At 37.0% G+C, this 22,515-nt stretch overlaps 1 protein-coding gene across 1 annotated transcript in view; it reads right to left on the bottom strand.

Moving 5' to 3' along the window:
• The window catches only part of LOC125232310 (hemicentin-2-like), a 340,497-nt gene that overhangs the window by 274,687 nt on the left and 43,295 nt on the right, over positions 1-22,515 (bottom strand).

The raw sequence follows: 22,515 nt of genomic DNA, 5'->3' as shown, positions 1-22,515 counted from the left end.
TTACCGGGATTCGAACCCAGGACCGCGGCTTAGCAGGCAGGGTCTACCGGCTGAGCCAGATCAACTCAAGCAATACCACATTACTACCTATTACACAGTACCTACACCTGGGTACGTAGCTGAATGGCACAAACGCTCACGAAACGAAACGCTCGTAGATATCTATCTCTATCGCTCTTGCGTATTGGTGTGACAGAGCCAGACTACCTTTCGCGGCGTTTCGTTTTCGTTTCGCGCCGCAGAAATTGCCATGCCATTTGATTCGGCTACGGCACCTGTTTACATAAATAATTGCTACCCATTTACCAATGTCCACACTCAAAGCATCGTATACTTGAAAGTTTGAACCTTTTTACTAAACGTTGCCGACCCCTGATGCGCGCCCCAATGATTCACTCAAGTAAACACGTAGCCAAGTGCACATAAATGCTCACGATAATATCTGTTTCGTAGCTATATATCTCTATCGCTCTTGCGTATTGGCGCGACAGAGCCAGACTGTATTTCTGTCGGCGTCTAGCATCGACGATTGCCATTCGGCCACGCCGGCTGGGCCCTCGTTAGTCGGTCCCCCGGGCCCCTAAAAGGCCCCAGGGCCCCACTAGACGACCTTGTGTCACCGGCAGGGGGCTGCTCTCAATACTACTTGTGTTGATGGGACATAAGGGAAGGGATAAAACCCTGGTTCCTCATAGATAACCAAGTTTGATGGTTTTGTATGAGGAAAAAGAATTTTTCTTAGCTAACTGAAGTGGGGTGTCAAGAAGTGGTTCATTATATGCCAGGTCGAAACTTCGGAGGCTCATCTGTACTGAAAAACGTCGTACGATACACGTGCGTAAAGGAAATTCGTAACTCGTGTCGATTTAAAACACTCCCTTCGGTCGTGTTTTAATTTATCGCCACTCGTTTCGAACTTCCTTTTTTACGCATTTTTATCGTAATGTAGTATTGTAGCACCTACCTACTCGTAGTAGTAAAACACATAAAATATACACATCATTTTTATTTTGTACAAAAACAAACTTATCCCTTTTAGGGATTTATTCCAGATTTCAATTTCTTTAAGTATATTTTGTATAATTATTATATATAATCTGAGTACCCACAACACAAGCCTTATTAAGCTAATGTTCTTAAGCTATGCGGCCTATGGGGCAGAAGAGTCTGTGTAAAAACGTCATTTAATATTAATTATGAACCTCCAGGTCTTTTGTAGCTATTTTCTTTTTTTGCAGTACATTTTTGTATTGCCAATATATAATGTGTTTATGTGACTGTTTGGTTTCTGAATAAAAAAAAATAAAAAAAAATTATTATTTCAAATATTTTGGCATAGGTACTAGGGTGTGCAAACCGGTTAACCGGTTAACCGAAAAACCGGTTAACCGAGACTTTTCGGCCTCTGTTAAAAACCGGTTTTTATAGTCTCTAACCGGTTAATAACCGAAACTGTATTTATTTCTCAAAATTTGGAAAATTAGGCATTAAAAGGTTCAAAAATACGTAATTATTTAATGTTTTGTAATAATAAAGATTTATTCATTACGTTTCATTGACAACATTATTTAATCTGTAATGATTTTATTTTAAAAATTAGTCCCGAGTCTACTCAATTATACATTTTATACAATACAGTAGAGTCCGGTTAGTATATTACGACTCCGCATAGACCTAACGTCCAACCTCTTACAACGACATAAGCACAGGTATTTATTTGGTTTTCGTATGTGATAGTATGAAAGTACATCCGTTTATTACGACTCCGATTTTAACGACCAGCCGCTTTTTACGACACATTTTACACAGAATACGTCCGTCAAGTTCGATTGCAACGACGAGCGACAACGTTTTTAGTTTTACTAGTAAATTGAGGAAACAAAGCTACTTCCACCCAAGCACGGCCCCCTGTCTTGCCTACAACAAGTAGCAAGATTACATTGTGGCCACGTAACTTTTTGGAGTATTGCTTTTAAAATTTTAACAATTTGTTCGCTTCGGGACTAATCTTACCTCTATAATCTAAATAGAACCCAATTTGTATTTTTCGATTGCGTATTTATAAACTAGCTTTACTTACAAATGATGAGCAAGCACGCATACTAAAAAGGACTTTTCTAACTAAACAAGTCACAATAGTACGACATCCGGTTAGTACGACGTAATATCAGCGGTCTCTTGAGCGTCGTTGTAACTGGAGTCTACCGTATATTTCAAACTATATTTTTTAAACGAAAGGTAAAATGGAGATCTTGGTTTTCTTACATCAATTGCTTATATTACTAGATTTACTAAGGGCTCTGGGAGCTGTAGACCTTCGCGACATGCCTAGAATACGTAACTGACGAATCACATTCAAACCACACAAGCCTTTTTTAGCAATTTCCGCATTTACCAAATTTCCAAAAACTGGATAAAAATGATCTTCATCGTGCAAGTAATACCTGCTACGATATCATCAACATCAGAATTCTTAAAGGTAATGGTAATTATTGCGTAGTACGGCCATTTACTAAAAATCCTCAAAACCGGTTAATAACCGGTTAACCGGTTTTGAAGGAAAAGTCTCGGTTATTAACCGGTTTTTTAAGTTAACCGGTTTTTGCATACCCTAATAGGTACGTTCCAGCCGACGTAAAACTTAAACCACATGAGAAAACATTTTAAAACTAGAGATATTAAAAGTGGCAAAATTCTGATTTTGACCTGAACCCATGACCACTGGATCACTATTCCAGTGATCTACCAACTGAGCTACTAAGGTTGCAACCGACAAGCAAATATTTCCACCACATGGACCTATAGGTATCCCTAGCATCGTTTTTGGGGGTTCCGTAGTCAACTAGGAACCCTTATAGTTTCGCCATGTCTGTCTGTCCGTCCGTCCGTCCGTCCGTCCGTCCGTCCGTCCGTCCGCGGATAATCTCAGTAACCGTTAGCACTAGAAAGCTGAAATTTGGTACCAATATGTATATCAATCACGCCGACAAAGTGCAAAAATAAATAATGGAAAATAATATTTTATTAGGGTACCCCCCCTACATGTAAAGTGGGGGCTGATATTTTTTTTCATTCCAACCCCAACGTGTGATATATTGTTGGATAGGTATTTAAAAATGAATAAGGGTTTACTAAGATAGTTTTTTGATAATATTAATATTTTCGGAAATAATCGTCTCCGTAAAAGAAAAAACCGTTAGCACTCTAAAGCTTTTGAACCATATGGTTAAAAAATATGAAAAAATCACACAAAGTAGAACTTTATAAACACTTTCTAGGAAAATTATTTTTAACTTGATAGGTTCAGTAGTTTTACAAAATACGGAAAACTACGGAACCCTACACTGAGCGTGGCCCGACACGCTCTTGGCGTGTTTTGATAATATTAATATTTTCTGAAATAATCGCTCCTAAAGGAAAAAAGTGCGTCCCCCTCTAACTTTTGAACCATATGTTTAAAAAATATGAAAAAAATCACAAAAGTAGAACTTTATAAAGACTTTCTAGGAAAATTGTTTTGAACTTGATAGGTTAAGTAGTTTTTGAGAAAAATACGGAAAACTACGGAACCCTACACTGAGCGTGGCCCGACACGCTCTTGGCCGATTATTTTTTAATAATACGTCGGTGGCAAACAAGCATACGGTCTGCCTGATGGAAAGCGGTCACCGTAATCTATGGACGCCTGCAACTCAAAGAGTGTCACGCGTTGCCACCCCATTAGAAACTTGTACAATCCCTTTTGCTGTGTTAAGTACACATATAAGTACACAGCAAAAATGAGTGTACAAGTTCCAAAGAGGGTTCGGGTTGCCGACGACTCAAAAGACAATAGACGGAACAAATTAGTCCCGTAAGTCCTCCCGTCGTCGGCACATCGCACCCTCGTTGAGCTCTGGCAGCCTTACTCACCGGCAGTAACACAACACTATGAGCAGGATCTAGTGCTATTTGGCTGTCTTCTGTGAGGCTGTATCGTTTACAGAAGACGTTTCAGCGTTATTAAGTCAATTTAGGTACTGAAGGTTTATTCATTGTTGTCTATAGCTTTTATCCACTATTTTGTAACAACACACAACCTAACCACATTTAACAGTACCGAATTAATTTTCAATTTGCACGATACCACAAAATATTGAACGTCATTAAAATTTGACGAATCACCGCAATGTTTTGATAACATCATCGAGGATAGTTAAAATCTTAAAATAAATGAAACAATTTAAACAAAGTGGTTTCAATAGCTATTTTCGACATAGATTACTTTATTACTTTCATAAAATAATGAACAATGCAAAAATCGTAGCACATGCATCTTGTCAAGGACTCAATGGCCGTTGTTGATCATACTCGTAAGATGGCGTTATAATCCGACCAATGGAATAACAGCACAATGCTGCCATCTTAACATTTTTGACGAAAATTCATAGGACTGAGCTAAATACCCAAATTAAAGTATTATCAGCGAGTTAAAATTTCACATGAATGTTAAAATTTCAATGATTCAAAATTCATTTTAAAAGATCAATATTTTTGTATTTTATTACTACTTACAAAAAAGGACATAATTATGTAACTCCGTAAAGACGGATACAATCTAAGGAAAAAACGTACCTCAAAACCATACAGAAAAAGGTACGGTGACCTAGATGTCGATACACCATATCAAGAATATGGACCAAATTGCCAAAACTGAGGTTCAAAAGTTTTAAGCTTGTGTCGAGAGATGGCAGTCTATGCACTGTGATTACACATTTTACTTTGACTGTAACTTTCGATCCTTTTTGCTACAAATAATTAAAATGTTATTCTAAAAAGGTAAAATAATAAATATTCTAAAACCACATCACTAAACGTCGACGTAGGGACGTCGCTAAGGATCGGGATGATTGGCGTACACTCGTGTCGGAGGCCACTGCGCCAATAAGTAGTAGTACATCACTAAAACGTCTATTGATAAATAAAAAAACAGTTATTCCTACTTCGATCGTAATAATTATTTATTTTTCTGTTGACACAATCTAATTGTTTAATCGCACAACGTATCAGCATTGCGATAAAGCGAGGAAATGTCGCCAGTATCCTTGGTACAATGCCTCAAGGGCCTATTGTAGACATTAGCTAGCTTTTAAGTTTAGTCTTAGTTTCTTATATAATTATGTAAATAAGTATGTTCATGTAAATAAAGACTGACTTTGTTAAATTACATAGCATTATTAACCCCCGACGCAAAAATGACGGGGTGTTATAAGTTTGAGGTGTCTGTATGTGTGTGTGTCTGTCTGTCTGTCTGTTTATCTGTCTGTCTGTGTGTGTGTCTGTCTGTGGAATCGTAGCTCCCGAACGGATAAACCGATTTCGATTTAGATTTTTTTGTTTGAAAGCTGAGTTAGTCGGGAGTTTTCTTAGCCATGTTTTATGAAAATCGGTCCACTATGTCGCGGTCGGGGGTTTTCCACTACGTCAACGATTGTACGTATAAAGGCTAGAGTATCAATCGCTTTTCCATTGATTTAAAAACAAATATACTTAGTAACGCTGGCCACAAACGAGTCGTGGCCTCGTGGCGGTTAATTTAGCTCGTTCTCGTATCATTGTATACCAATTATCGTATCGAGCGGATCGTTACATCAAAGTTAACTTTTCAAAGGAATGGAGACAGTGTTTCCAGTATAATTTCCCGGATTTCAATCACAAATTACTTTTCGTACGTAAGTTCATTTTGAATTTAATTAATTTATCAAGTAAATAATAGGTAACTAAAATGTATAAACGTAAGTACTACGCGATTAAGTCCCGATTTAGTGCTATAGATGTATCATATTATATATTACATGTAACAGAGATGAGAATATTAAGATGGATGTGTGGCGTGACAAGGATGCATAAGATAAAGAATGAGTATATAAGAGGAAGCTTGAAAGTTACCGATAGTAGAAAAAGTAAGAGCTAATCGTCTGGCATGGTATGGGCATGTGATGCGAAGGGATGAAAGTCATGTGACGAGAAAGGCATTGCGAATGAGTGTGGAAGGAAGTAACGGGAGAGGAAAACCGAGGAAAAGGTGGATGGATTGCGTGAGAGATGATATGAAGCGAAAGCAAGTGAATGATGAAATGACGGATGATAGGGAGGTATGGAAGCGGAAGACATGCTGCGCCGACCCCAAATGAATGGGATAAGGGCAGACGAATGATGATTAGTGCTATAGATTACTGGAAATCTGTTAATTTAAAACAATATTTATTCTGATTATTCTTGCCATTTGCATCATATTTATTTTTTATGGCATCAGTCGGTCAACTGTCTGTCTCCCAACCAACTCTCAAGACATTTTTTTTTCGCAATCTCGCAGACAGCAAAATTCGCCAAGGACAATACCTATATATCGGGACTGACAAAGCCCATACAAAAAACTGTACCCCTGAAATGTATGGGCCTTTTAGGGATAAAACTAGATGGCGCTGTTGCGCAGCCTGGAAGTGGCAGAAATCATATTTTCCCCCAAATATTTTTGGGTGTTTTTATTTTTTAACAAATGACATATTTCTGTATTTTAATATCATGATGTCACGTCAATACGCGTTTAGAAAAAAAAATTGTAGGCATCATCAGTTTAGTTATGATAATAGTATTTAACAGGTGGCGCTAAAAACTTTAGGTACTATTCTTAGTATGAAGTATGTCAATCCTATATAAATCATCCTTGATACGGCTAAATAAAACAGTGAACATAAGTACCTAATATAGTTGAGTCTGAGTTTCATTCCAGTTTTTACCGTCAGTCATTCTTTCAAGCAATATATTTCAATTTAACATCTTATCGGAACAATAAACACGCTCTTAAATCCCGAAAGCGTTGTTTTATTCATGCATTTCACGAACTACAGCTAGAATCTAGCTCGCACGGAAACGCTCTTTCTTTTGTCCTCAACCGTCCCGATTACGTTTAAAAATCCATTAAAAGATAAACGTCGAAGACAGTTGACGGCGTTCTGGCTCCATCAGTCGAGGAACGTTCCTTGACGAGACAAAGTAATTGTCTGGCGCGTCGCCAGATATCTTATACACATCGCTTGTCATGCAACCGGGAATCCGAACGATCGTCAAAACCAGTACGTTTTGGTCTCTGGCCACGCGTAGGTTACACTGGTCTTGATTCCGCAGATACACTGGTCATCCAGCGTTCTCTTCGTTGAGTGATGAGAATGTACAGCTCTGCCACACGCTGGAACCGCTGCCCGTGACAGCTGGAAACTCTTCTGCGTCTTTCTTGTGGAATTCAAATGCGAACTTTTCAAACTATTTTCGAGTTATGCTTTGGCGCATGTTGAGTTGTTTATTGCACTGCCAAAAGCGCACTAAGCCTTTATGGCAGTTATTACTCATTCCCTTATCCCGTTAGTTTTGGTTCAGCACAGCGTGACTTTTACTTCTACACCTAGGTGTCCTAGGAAAAGTCTTAGTTTGTTTTGCCGATTGTCACCAACGAGAAATGGACGCGTTCAGGCTGTGTTGTTAAGGCCGTGTTGCACGTTTATGCGTCCGTGACACACAAATGGTCTCGCCGAAAGATCAGCGCTGACCCTGTGGTTAGCATTACGCTGAGGCGACATGTGTTTTTTTTTTTTTGTTTTTTAATTATTCATTTTTCTTGTATCTTTTGAATATTCTTGTATTGTTTTATATGTGTTGTATCTTGTTTATCAGGAATAAATGATTTGATTTGATTTGATTTGTTTTATTCTATCTTTGAGCTGTCTGCATATTTAAAGCTGTGATCACTAGGTACTTAAAATTACAAACGGGACTTAATCGCACAATGTTTTTAAAATCAACCTCCGACATTAAGTCCCGTTTGTAATTATAAGTGTGTGTAAAAATCGTCAAAGTTTTTAAATCAGTAAGGGTCTCCAGCTCCACCGAACATGGGTGGTTAACCCGTGGTTACCCCACCATTTTATATGGAATTTGACAGTTGACAGCCCAGTAACCTTGAGTTAAACGGGTGGTGCAAGTGGCCCTAATTTAGGTATTCGAGGAGTTCGATTCAACGTTATTTATTAAAATTTCGTTATTCAATATTAAGTAAGTAAATCTGCTACAGTTTCCGGTAATGAATACCAAGAAACTTTATACACATAAGAATGCTGTATTTAACACACTCATGTGGTTTTTCTTTAGAGTGGTTCTTTTTTACATAACAATGCCCATTTTCACACTCCCACTCGTAAGAAAAACTTCCCTTTAGCCGTAACCGTAAATTGATATTGCACTGCAACTATTATATAGCAAGTAGGTACTAGATTCAAGTTAGTTAACAGTCAGCATCACATATATATCGTAGCAGCCAAAGCTTTCACAAATATCGAAACACGTCTGTATAGGCCAAGACGTATGAGTGCTGTGTGCATAGCCGAATGCACAAACGCTCACGATGATATCTCTTTCGTAGCTATCTATCTCTTCGGTCTTGCATATTGGAGCGACAGAGTCAGACTTAGGGTTGCAAAAAAACGTTTTTTTTTTCTGGTTTGAAAAAAAAACCGTGATAAAAAACAGTTTTTTTTCTGGATTATGTTTTTTTTTCTAAAGTACGAAATCTCAAAATTTGTAAAGCAATTAATACTTTTATACGGTTTTTTAGACTTAATGTTAACTATTAAACAAATTTAATCAAATAATTTTAATTTCTGGTCTTATAAAAGTAACATTTACGAAATCTGTAGTTGGTAGTTATCACTATTTACTGTTGGCAACACCACCACCTCTTCGCGCTGCACGCCGCATCGGGGATTTCCAAATATGGGTCCTCTGGCGTCTCGCGAGCGTAGCGTCGGGCCAACTGTATGAAAAAAGACGCGGCGTCGACGTCGCGCCGACGCGGCGTCAGACTGTGCCATACAGTTGTTGGCCCGACGCTACGCTCGCGAGACGCCAGATGTGTGGGGACCCTAAACGTTTGTATACTGAATGTTCATCGAATTAAAATGTTGTTATTGAAACACGTTACAACTCACGAAAACCCGTTATTGTCGGATTATTTGTTCATCTGAAAAAAAAACATATTTAGAAAAAAAACAACAATAATTCTGAAAAAAAACCGTTGGTTTTTTTTCTATTTGCAACCCTAGTCAGACTCCATGTCTGCGGCGTTTCAGTGGCGTTTTTGTTCCGATATTTGTGAGAGCTTAGGCAGGTCCGATATATCTGATAAAGACCTACTGCTAGCTTGTTACGGGACTTAAGAGTTTACGAGATAGCCCTCAGTTGTGGAAAACTTTATTATATCGACGTCTAAGTTAAATAAAAATCTCGATAGCAGCCGAGAATTTAAACTTTCGATGGGAACGGGATATTGCTGGGTTTTTTTTCTTATCAACACATAATTACATAACTTCGCGTTGTTTGAGCAAATTGCTTTATGTTGCCTGTATATTTTGTATTATATCGACTCGATTGTTCGTATCGTTGCGATTGATTCATTTTAGCGACAGGTAATCCATACTAATATTATAAATAGGAAAGTGTTTGTGTCTGTTTGTTTGTCCGTCTTTCACGGCAAAACGGAGCGATGAATTTACGTGATTTTTTAAGTGGAGATAGTTGAAGGCATGGAGAGTGACATAGGCTACTTTTTTCTCTTTCTAACGCGAGCGAAGCCTCGGGCAAAAGCTAGTTAATAATATATGTATGTATGTATGTACAAACTCTTTATTGTACAAAACACAAATATGACACAGGATATTAGACAGTACAAAGGCGAACTTTTATCCCTTTAAGGGATTTCTTCCAGCTAACCTTTGAGTAGGTGAAATTTAATGTGATGAAGAATGTGGTGTGTTATATATTATATATGTCAGTTGAATAATCTTTGAATTTAAATTAAAAAATCAAATCCATGTCTTGGTATTGTTTTCTTGCATCATTTAGTTACTTTTGTAGTATAGTATGCTTCTGCCTTGCACGATTTTTGGAGTTTATAGGAACATGATCAAGTTACTTAGTACCGTCGTTCATGAGTATTACAGTATTTTATTTATTTATTAAGGAGATAACACAAAAGGCGTACATGGCATGAACATAAAGACTTAAAATATCAAATATCCTTAGATACAGATGCTTCCATATACGCATCTCACGAAGAACATATGAAAAAATAACACTTTACTTTTACGAACTACATAGACTCTTTTACGGTATATATTTATTATTTACACGTATGTGATTTAAGTTACATTGCGAACTGTTGACATTTCACACAACTCAGCTCACATATCAAATTCCGCAATGAGACTCGCATGATAGTTCTTGCACCATGTAAACGGGTCCTAAATGTTCAATACACGTTACTCTAAAAACATGCTCGAAGCGTGCCACTCATCCATTGACTAAGCACTTACCCGATTCATTAACACCCGAAGCGTTCCTAGGTTCGCAAACAGAAACAAATGACCGACCTACATGCTTGTTCCGATTTGTTCTAGATACTAGAAACTTCTGTCTGTAGACTTTATACGATTCCGATAGGGTCTACTAATGTTTAGTAAATGTGTAGGTGCGCGACAGGGATTGCAATCCGAACGGATCTGGCTGGACGGATGCGGTTTTGTTTAGAGATATGAAATATAATTAAATGTAAAATTCTTTTTTTGCGTGATACAAAATGTGTTTAACTTTATTAACAATAAAATAAAACTTTTAGGACAGGCATATCCAGGTATTTTGTGCGACATAATTCCAGCACAGACGTGTGATTCCGCTTTGTAAGAGCATTTGAATCTGTAAGATTTAACATGTGCTTAGTAGGTATCATCGTTTGTGATACATCTTCAGTATAGTGAACGATATGTTCGAAAGCGTCAAGACGTTACTCTAAAACATGGTCTAAATAGCGTGCAACTCATTTTTTTACCAGATCCGGTAGCTTCTAAAAGAGTTGGATCCGGCCAGAGTACCGGATCTACTGGATCATATTGCAATCCCTAGCTAAAACGCGGACGATTGGCCATCGGGCCTAAGCCTCTTGTTAGGGCAGCTGTAGTGGATGATCCTTTAAATTTACATCCTGTTACACGACGAATAGTTCGACAAAATTTGACGTTGAATGTTTTTAACCCTCGACGCAAAAACAACGGTGTGTTATAAGTTTGACGTGTCTGTCTGTCTGTTTGTCTGTCTGTCTGTGTGTGTGTGTCTGTATGTGGCATCGTAGCTCCCGAACGGATGAACCGATTTAGATTCAGTTTTTTTGTCTGAAAGCTGAGTCAGTCAGGATCCGAGTGGTTCCTTGTATGCATACGTAGCATAGAGAAATAAGGGACGTTGTAACTCCATACATCAGTAAATGCGGGTTATTTGTATAGGCATAATAGTTAATTAAGTGACATCTAGCGACAATCACGCGTCAATCACGCGTCAACTAGCGTAAACTATCAGTACTACTACTTGTCAATAGATGTCTTTGTTGATATATTGTTCTATATGACCCTGAGACCTGAGTTTAATATCTTAGCGAAAGTCATTTCAAGGTTTTTTTTTTTAAACATTCTACGCTGATTAGTCTCTTAAGCCTTAAGCTCCGCAGCTCTTTATTTCGTCACCGAGGACAATTCAGCTTCGTTAGCTTACTTACGTACTCCGCGTTCAGCTCAAATTCTCAGAATTCTGTTTGAACAGAGCTAAAAGTTATCGCGAACGTTTCTCGTTTTTAAGCATAACGGGAATAAAATTTATATTCAAGAGCAATGAAACCAGAAGAAATTCTCGTAAATTACTACACAAATAAGACTAAAGTCTGAAGGTGAATAAGAGTAGAAAATGTTCGGATTCCGATCGTGAAGTCGAAGATAAAAATATTACCCGCGAAAGACCATAGACCAAAAGGAGATGGCGGGACGACCTGAGGCCCGTTTCTCGAAAGGTACAAGCCTTGTATTACAAGTTCTATGACAACCCATACGATTTGACAGCTCGCGCACTTGTAATACAAGGCTTGTACTTTTCGAGAAACGGGCCACTGGACACATTCTACCCAAAGTGGTGGCAAAACGCCGACAACAGGGTCGATTGGAGAAAAGCGAGGGGATTCTTTTGCCCAGAAGTGGGACACAAAAGAGGCTAATTAAAAAAAATCTTATTTGATCTATGTGCACAGTGTGCACGACTATCTTATATTGGTTTTGTCAAAAAAATAAAAAATATATTACACGCTAAATCATTTGATAATATTATAATAATTATAAGTGTGCCTACAATGAGTTGAGAATACGTTTTTTCTTGAGTCATTCCCTCAATGCTTAAGGATCCTGACGACATGATTTTATGACCAAGTTTCTTCATAGTTTTCTGTTCCTCGCTATGTTAATACAAAGATTTACTTACCTACAACAAAGATTCAACCATATATCAATCCAATACTTTAAGTACAAACCTGATAGGGTTTCACGGCAGTCTGTTGTATGAAAAATTGTATGATTTTTGGATATTGGATTAAATAAATAAGAAATAAAAAAATTCTCGCGCTTTCTACATGTATTGACACACAGGTCGAACAAGATTAATTAACATTATTTTACCTTTTTTCCAACGTTTCGGCCGGCACTTCCTTCCGTGGTCGCGGAAGACTGAAGTCCCAGCAAACCTGGGTGGCTAGCCGAATGGCACAATCGCTCACGAAACGCTCACGAAACGAAGCGCTAGTAGATATCTATCTCTATCGCGCTTGCGTGTTGGCGCGACAGAGCCAACGGCGTATCGCTTTCGTTTGGCGTCGGAGAAATGCCATTCGGCTACGGGGCCTTGCCTGGCCGAAACGCGTTCGACCAGTGTGTGACTTTAACTATATAACAATCCGTCGAAAATCAATGTAAATTACCCATCAAAACGTCCAAATTGAACCCCCGTAACCCGTAAACACAATTCACCGCAACTGTCAACTAAAACGCGCACAACCGTACAGTTGAGGACATGAAAACCGGCAGCCGCTCGCCAGTGTATAATTATGTGTACACATCCCTGAATGTACTTGCGAATGGATAATTACGGTAAACGGTCCATTTCTCCCGCTGTTATTCCGGTTAAGCCGTACATCGGTGGAGCTTTGAGCTCCCTAAATAGGCATTGGAATAGTGGATTGCGTTACAAGAGTGGGAAATGACATATTTACCGCACGGTACTATTTACGGAGTTAACGGTGGCCAGAGCAGTCAGTTTTTGCGCGCGAATTATCATACTTGAAGTCGCGAAATGCGTCTGCATGAAGTCGCACTAATAAATATAATAATCTATCCAATGCAGGTGCCCATTGCATAACAATTTACAACTCATATTACAAGTAGTCCAAGTAGTTATAAGAAATTGAGTCTCTAGTAATAAAAGTTGTAAATTGTTATGAAATAGGTCCCTGATTTAATACTCAGCCAACTGGTTTAAAGCTCAGGCACACATGCGCGTTTTGATAGCGTAGGCGGAGCGGTAGCGGAGCGTTAGCGGAGCGCAACGATAGCGGTGCGCCGGACCAATGCTGGCGTTGCGCCCAGCGGATACCGGCGGGAACTAACGAGCGCGGATTGCGAGCGGAACGCCAGCGTTCCGCCGGCGCACCGCTATCATTGCGCTCCGCTACAAAACGCTTTATGTGTGGCGGAGGCTTTAAAATCAGATCTGCATTTCCTGTAGCAGGCGCCGTAGCCGAATGGCTTTTCTGCGACGCGAAACGAAAAAGAAACGCCGCCAAAGGTAGTCTGGCTCTGTTGCGCCAATACGCAAGAGCGATAAAAATCGCCGTCAATAGAAATTGTTAACAATGTAAACAAACCATTCCGTAAAATATCAATATTCTAGCACAATTTTATTATTTTAAATGTTGAAGATCATAATGTCATGTGAATTGATTAAATAACACATGTATTAGCCAGTATCTGATGAGTTAGAATGGAAATTAAAGACATTTTGACTACAAGGTTTGTTTACATTGTTCACAAGTTCTATTGACGTCGATTTTAGAGATAGATGTATGGGCGTTTCGTTTCGTGAGCGTTTGTGCCATTTGCTACGTATCCAGGAAAGGCCAACCCGAATCGGATTTTAGGGTTCCGTAGTTTTAAAATTATTTTTATATGCTTATTATATGTGTTTAATTATGATGAAAATCATAATCTTTATTGTATACACATATAAATATAGATGTGGGTACATAATTATGGCAAGTTTCAGTAGGTATAAAGAGACTGGAGCGAAATTCCGATATTGCTCTGAACACTAATCTGGAACGTTAAATTAAAATGATTGTTGAGAAGGTGAAAATCACTTACATATTCTAGCTGAGGCTGTTTCTTCGGAATCCGTCTCTAGTAAAGGATCCCTGCTCCGTCCTCACATTCGAAGACCCTTATAAGTCTCCGGGTGCCTCTCACTCTTAATGAGACTGCTCGAATAAGGGAAATTTGGACTTTTACCTTCAACCAAAACATAATTTGCGAGTATGGTTTTTCCCCATTTCGTATTTAATTATGATGATTTAAGGTGACTTTATACCAGTGGCAGGGCGTCGATACAACTCTACCCCTACGGGTTCCCTAAAATTCTCCAGTATCTGTAGAAGTTCATACAAAACAGATCCCGAAAACCTCTCCGGCTTATCAACGAAAATTTTCACACCACGCCACTGCTTTATACTGGTTATAACAGACTGGCCTTTATCCAGTAAGCGATTGTTACACATTCGTAACCATGCAGCGTGGTCACCCTAAAGGGGTGTTTACCCTACTCGTACGTATTGATAGAAGGATTTTAGCATTTTTGTGAACTGCGGTCGTGTTAATGTAACGCGTCGACTTGTTAAAATGAATGCATAATTAATTTGGTGTGTTTGTGTTTCAATTTGGAACGTTTATATTTTGTTTCGCAAAAATATTAAATTAAATACGTGTATTAATTACAATAGCGGCCTGATTTTTGTGTACCTAAAGCATAACATGGCAAATACCATGATTAATATTTAAAAACTATTGTATTATACATATACGTATTAATACGGCAGTGAACAAGAATTCACGTAACACTAGTGTTTAATGAAGGCTTTATAAAAAAACGACTTCCAAAAATGGAAAATGAAATCATCTGCCTAATTTCAGACTTATCAAAATCAAAAAATCAAAATCAAAATAATTTATTCAGCAAATAGGCCACATAGGCACTTTTACATGTCACATGTACATATTTAGAAAATATTTAAAATTGAATTGAAATTACAATTGATAAGTACTACTAATTCTAAGTTCTAACTAAAGTATAACTCTACTACAGCGCTAGGCTGTTTTATTTTATTTTTGTTTTGTTGAAAAATATCCTTCATAAGAAAATATATCCTGGACTAACTAACTCCTAAGTATATAGTTTTGAAATAACTGTAATTTATGATTTATTTATTATTTACCTCAAAGTCACGAACCGCCATTCAACCGTCGTGAAAACGGCTTTTAATAGCTACTTTATTAAGTAAGTACGGTAGGTAAAAAGGAAAATACAGGAAAAAAGGACATTTTTAAATCAAAGGCTTTCGAAAGGGACCAACCCTATTATTTAGACTGCTACACGTTTTGTCATATTTATGTTTGTTTTATCTTTATAAATACACGGATATTTAGAGCGGCATGATTTAATATAAATGTACCTCCCATACAACCATTTCAGTCGCAAAATCTTCAAATCAGTAACTAACTGTCAAATGTGACATAACGCGTGGTAACGTCGTGCAAACAATGCGACCGTATTGATACAATAACAAAATGTAGTATGTATGTATGTATGTATGTATAAGCTTTATTGTACATAAAGGAAACAAAAGAGACACAGTTACAGAGTCAGTAATATACAATGTAGGCGGACTTATCCCTTAATGGGATCTCTTCCAGTCAACCTTGTTGTGTAGTTGTTGTTGTCAGTCAAATGTAGTCGTCGTGTGCACTCGTTACGGTAACAAAATGTGTACGAATTTGTGGCTGTCAATGTCACTGTCAGAATGACTTTTAACGACACTTTATTAGTCGACGTTTGCACACATAACGGTAACAACATGTGGACGAATTTGTGGCTGTTATTGTCACTGTCAGAACGGTTTCTGACAGTGACATTGACAGAATTTGTACACACATGTGTAGGTCTGATTACCGAACTGCTCCTAAACCACTGTATCCGCAAATGACAATCTGAAATACGAAGGTTTCTCAAACTGTCTTGTGAAGTTGTGGACTGGTTGCTTTGAATCATTTAAATATGAGCGAATTAAATAATAATAAACAACGACGACCATTTAAGCACTCTTCGACATTTTATAGAAATGTGGGAAAGTTAAGAAAAGTGCAGAATGATTATACAAATAGATAAGCACTTTATAGTTACTTAATGTATTAAATATATAATTTTTAATTCTTATTGATAAAAATGAAGTGTAGTGTTGCTTTACACAATAAAAGTAGGAATCAAATGAAATAGAGTATTTACTGTGATATTAATAGAATTTCTGTTGCGCAATGATAGTTTTTTTCAGTACAGATGCTGCTTTTTTTAACGCAGTAGTGCGAGCAAATCAAGCAATGATTCATTTCTTGTCTGGTCGAAACTCTTAGCTTAGATTTAGGTACTGAAAATCGTCGTACGATACACGTGCGAAAAGGACATTCACAACTCGTGTCGATTTAAAACACTCCCTTCGTTCGTGTATTAATTTATCGCTACTTGTATCGATTTTCCTCTTTTCCGTATTTTGTTTGGGTTACAAAAAAACACATTATTTACTCTACTACGTTTTATTTATGTCTCTTTAAATTACAAATTTGTGGACACTTATCTATACAAAAATCTTGACAAAAGAAGTACAGATCGCTGAAATTAATGTTGATAGTAATATTAATGACGACTACTTCAACAAGTCAAGTGTCAATTGTGAAATGCCGCAAAATACTAGTTGCTCTATAGAAGACCATAATAATATGATCCCTGATCCTTTACAACCCAGCAGCTCGGTACGCACGTTACAATTTTTTTTTAATCTTGTTTAGTGAGGACAACTGAGTACGACGGCATATTTAATTGTTTATAAAGTTTGAGGATACCTGGAAAAAATGAATACATTAGCCATTTTGAAAATCCAATAAATATTCACTGCTTTCGGTCACGCGTGTACACTGCGACCATTTTGCGACCGTTTGTCGACCGTTTGGTGACCGTTTGGCGACTGTTTTTTACATGGAATATTACCGTCTTAATCCATATTTTAACAACTTTATTGGTTTTCTAGGCATTATTTTTATTATTTCAGTATAGTATATGCACCGCACCGGAGCACTAAAACTTCACCAATCAATATACATAACACGCAAACACCGAGTAGTCAATAATATTATTACTGGTTAAACTGAGGTAAATTGATGGCGCGTTGATAAATTTAGACTTATTTTATGAAATCACTCGAGCAATTTAATTGGCCATGGTAATTAGCCCACATTATATTACAAATGCAAACAATATTTATCTTTAACAAATTCTTACGCCATTACATTTTAATGTCAAATGATTTTATTTCTTTTTTACTTTGACGTCTCTGACAGTCGCCATTTGAAAAGAATGAAATGAACGAATGATTTTGGGAAAGTAGTCGCCAAACGGTAACAGTGTGTGCACGCGTAGTGCACACTTCTGTCACTTCTGTGACCATTTGTGCCTGTTACCAATCGTCCCCATTTGGGTCGCCGCGACTAAACGTCGACCGTACTGCGACTAAGCATTGAGACCCGAAGACCTGTGTGTACACAAAATAGGAGGATTTGCGTAGGAACGGCGACCGATTATGGTTATATGGGCTATTAAAGTCCAAAATTACTATGAGAGTTATAATTTTGTATCAAAATAACAACATAAAGGGTAGTATCCCATAAAGGGGTAGGCAGAACACATGAAACTACTAAAGCTTCAGTGCTACTCTTGGCAAATAAGGGGTTGAAAGAAAACGAAACTGTGACATTGCAGTGACAGGTTGCCAGCCTCTCGCCTACGCCACAATTTAACCCATACAAAATAACAACTCCCACAATAATTTAGTATCACTGATTATCTTGAATCATCATCATCTCATCATCCTCCTTGCGTTATCCCGGCATTTTCCACGGCTCATGGGAGCCTGGGGTCCGCTTTGATAACTAATCCCAAGATTTGGCGTAGGCACTAGTTTTTACGAAAGCTTAAGTAGCGTTTATACATTAGGGGGGCCATATTGTAACTATATGGCCCCACTGATTGTGCTACTTTACAAATGGAAGATTTAAGATTTACTTATTCCTTTTATTTAATTTAGGTGATAGCGATTGAGGTATTTTTTAAGAAGTAAGCAGATTGCTGACAACATTATTTAACCATAAACCACATACAGAGTGGGGCCTGTAACAAAGGCGAATAATTGAACTGTAGGCTATTCTCCTTATACTGATCAACATTTGTTCAGTGACTTTTAAAAATTATGAAGTCTTTAAATTTTTAATTTTTCATACAAAATAAATATTAGCTGTAATGTACGCCATTATTGTTGTCATTGACGTTGTCTGTCACACTTTAGACTTAACAGAATTCGCAATACATTACCTCTTAGAAAAAACTTTCAAGAGTGATAAAAATCAAAATAAAAGTTATTTTTAAAAGTCGCCGAACAAATTAATGTTGATCAGTATAAGGAGAATAGCCTAGAGTTCAATTATTCGCCTTTGTTACAGGCCCCACCCTGTATATACAGACTAGTTCGTCCCGTACAACAAAATGCGACCGTCAAAACGAAACTCTATTGATTCCAGCGAAAATGATAGATATGTCACTCATAGTCCCAATTGGCATTGATCTAAATTTGATAAATTTTGAACATGGCTAATTTTTAAATTTACATGTTAAGATCTAATTTTCTTGACATATAGTTATGAAAACTGTTTCAAAAAACATTAGAAACTAATTAAATCTAATTTACAGTTAATAGAGCAAATTTTTAGCGCCATCTATCAAAAAACAAAAAATCACTGGTATCTAAGCGGTTAAGGTTTCAAATTTACCTGAACAATTTGACTAAATGAGGAGTGTCTTTTCAAAAGGACTTATTTCTATAAGTCAACAGAGGTTATTTTTATCTATAGTCTTCCTAGAGAAATAAACCTTGTTGACTTATAAAAATAACTCCTTTTGAAAAGACACTCCTCAAATCCATAATCTCTGATTTAACGGAGTTGTGAAAACAGCCGCTACAAATGCAGTAATTTTATAAATTTGCGTTGAAGTAGAATGTATTACGTGGGCCATATTGTAACTATGTATTTACATACATGCATGTATGGCCAAAATGATTTTGCAACTTGATAATTGGAAGATTGTCAGATATACTTGTTTTCTTTAGCAACAGAAATTTAATGTGTTATCTTGGCCTTGTGTTCGTCGGCTCGATTATCGACAAATGCTTTTTATAAATTTCTGTATGTTGTGAACTATATTGATGGTACGTTGAAGTATAATTTATTACTTCGGACCATATTGTACATATTTTGGCCATACTAATTTTGTAACTTGACAAGTCAAAAATCAAAAATATTTATTCAGCAAGTAGGCCCCAGGAGCACTTTTACATGTCAACATTACAATAAATAATATTAATTCAAATAAAGTATAAAGTTACTATAATTAATAGGAGATGTATAGAGTCTCTAAATGTCAAAGTACTTACATTTAAAAACTAAACATAAAAAATAACTTTAGAATAGTAAAAGACTATAGATTATTATTATTTATTATAGATGTGACAACTAAAGGCAATAAAAATACTTAATCTATTTTTTTATAGAATAATATAGAAATAGATATAAACGAAAACATAGAAAATAAATAAGATTTACTGATTTATTTCTTTTCTTTAATAATACCTAGCAATTAAGGTATTTTTAGCAAACAGCAGATTACTGACAACAATTATACGGCGTTGCGGAAACAGACACTACCTAAATAATTTTTTTATGACTAAACATTTTTTATGGCATCATAAGTAGTTAATTTTATCGCAGTTTTCGAATATAAACATCAAAGAGCATTGTTTATCACTGATTTATGCAAGCGGTTACATAAATTATCTTAACAGAATGTTTGCCGGTAATCAGCAAATAGCGATAAAATGCACGCGAACATTATGTAGATTTATAACGAACTATATTACACTCTAAAAAAATTTGGTTGCTACTATCAATATTTTGATAGTCGTAGTCAAGCATCTTGATTCCATACGAGCCTGATAAGATCTTAGACAAATCGAATAAGGTAACTTTGATTGCTCTTACTTTTGCAACGTAACTGCATCGATTAAGATCTTGTTCAATAATTCCATGAAAAATAATTATGTTGACTAAATTACCTTAGTAAGTTGAACTAAGGATTGAATCAACCTATGTTACATAGTTATGCCTAACAAGTTCATAATTGATTCAAGGTGTACAATGGTTAGGAATAACAAAACACCTAAGTTATTAGTTCAATCATACATTCCCTTGTTGTTTTTAGTAATCAGCTTTATTTGAATTATATAAGATCGTAATTGTAGTAATTAACTTAACGTCAACTAAGAGAAAACTGCTCTTAGTTGGTCTTCATTTTTTAGAGTGTATAATAATCTTTTATTTACATACATGAACAAATTTGCATAATATAGAAACTGACTGTGAAGCATTAAAGTTAGCTTATATTATCTAAAATAGGCCTTTGAGGTATTTGCATTGTACCAAAGGTGCTACCGACATTTCTGTGCGTTGTTGGAAGAAGTGGCCCACATTTTGAAACGTATTAGGCCTTGGCAAGCAGAACCAAATTCCAAATCATTTATTTATCAAACATAGGTACCACAGTAGGTCTTAAATGTATAGAAAAGTATCACTATGCTTCGCCACATGGCATACAAATACAATATGGCTACAGAGAACATGTAGCTTGCATTTATAAACTAACTAGCTTTTGCCCGCGGCTTCGCTCGCGTTAAAAAGAGACAAAAAGTAACCTATGTCACTCTCCATCCCTTAAACTATCTGCACTTAAAATATCACGTCAATTTGTCGCTCCGTTTTGCCGTGAAAGACGGACAAACAAACAGACACACACACTTTCCCATTTATAATATTAGTATGGATAAGTCTAAACAATTAGTCTTAAATTATATAGTAAAAAATATGTATGACAAGTTAAAAAGTAATAAATTTTCCCGAATCTTAGAGAAATCCTTGCACAGAATGCTTTAGTTACCATCTTCTACATTTTGGCGTTGAAACTCTAGGTCCCAGCGCGAACAAATTTTTCACAGAAGAAATCCCGATGCGTCTCGTTGACGTAATTAGTTAGTTTTATTGAGCATTTTCCGCAAGTCTACAACTATTGTGCCTATTTTGCGTGAATTTGACGAGATAGCACTACTGTAGCCACCCCAGCTCCTCTACAATTCCTAGCAGTGTTTTCAGGTTGCTAAATACCTCTTTTAGTGTGTTAGGCGTACTTGTTCCTTTATTCTTCTACCTGTTTACAGTCCAGAATAAAGTGTTTGGTGGTCTCTTCTGCTTCCATGCACGCCCTGCACATGGGGCTATCGGTTATACCTATGTTATTGAGGTGTTTGTTCAGTGTATTGTGTCCTGTAATTAATCTTACTATTTTGCGCAGTTGCCGTCTGGGTGTTCTGAGTATGATTTATGTGAGCTTCGTATTAGGTTCAGTAAGAATTTCTTTGGTTTGTCTACATGTGTCTAATTCAACCCAGTATTTGTTGTGTAATTCTTTGTGGTGTTGAATAAGTTGGTTTTTCCTATATGATACTGGTAGGGGTATGATAGGTTCGGGTCCAGTCAACCAGAAGACGCTTCGCGATTTCTGCGAAAAACTTGTGCGCGCTGGAACCACTTCTCTCACTTAACCAGGTTTCAATGTATATCTTTGGTACCTCCTCACAGGCAGACAGCATGCGGTCTTATCGCTAAAAGCTACCTCAACCAGACAACTAATATAACATTATAATACATATAATATTCAAGGTAAACGCTGGTAGCCTATCGGTAAGTACCTGCACTGAGAGAAATTTGCATTGTGAATTTAACAAGTTCGACTTGTTGCGGTTTATCCGTTTGAATCAGCCAAACGTATGTTTAAAACAATATGTGTCAGGTTGTTTTTATAAAATCGCCTTGTTGATTCAAATATATTGCCGATTCAAATGACAAGTAGCTTGTTGTTTGAACCAAAGAGCACGTAGGCGCTATTTTAATCAAAAAACTTGTTGAACGAACATGAAAACTGGTTGTATTTTCTCTCAGTGTGCGACTTTCGTTCCTTTGGGTTGGAAAGTCAGATGGCAGTCGCTTTCGTAAAAAGAAGTGCCTACGCCAAATCTTGGGATTAGTTGTCAAAGCGGACCCCAGGCTCCCATGAGCCGTGGCAAATGCCGGGATAACGCAAGGA

Source organism: Leguminivora glycinivorella, chromosome 13 (assembly GCF_023078275.1).
Source record: "Leguminivora glycinivorella isolate SPB_JAAS2020 chromosome 13, LegGlyc_1.1, whole genome shotgun sequence".
Taxonomy (NCBI): Eukaryota; Metazoa; Arthropoda; class Insecta; order Lepidoptera; family Tortricidae; genus Leguminivora; species Leguminivora glycinivorella.
Note: the sequence above shows the minus strand (reverse complement) of the source record. Positions and strands in the feature narration are given on the sequence as shown.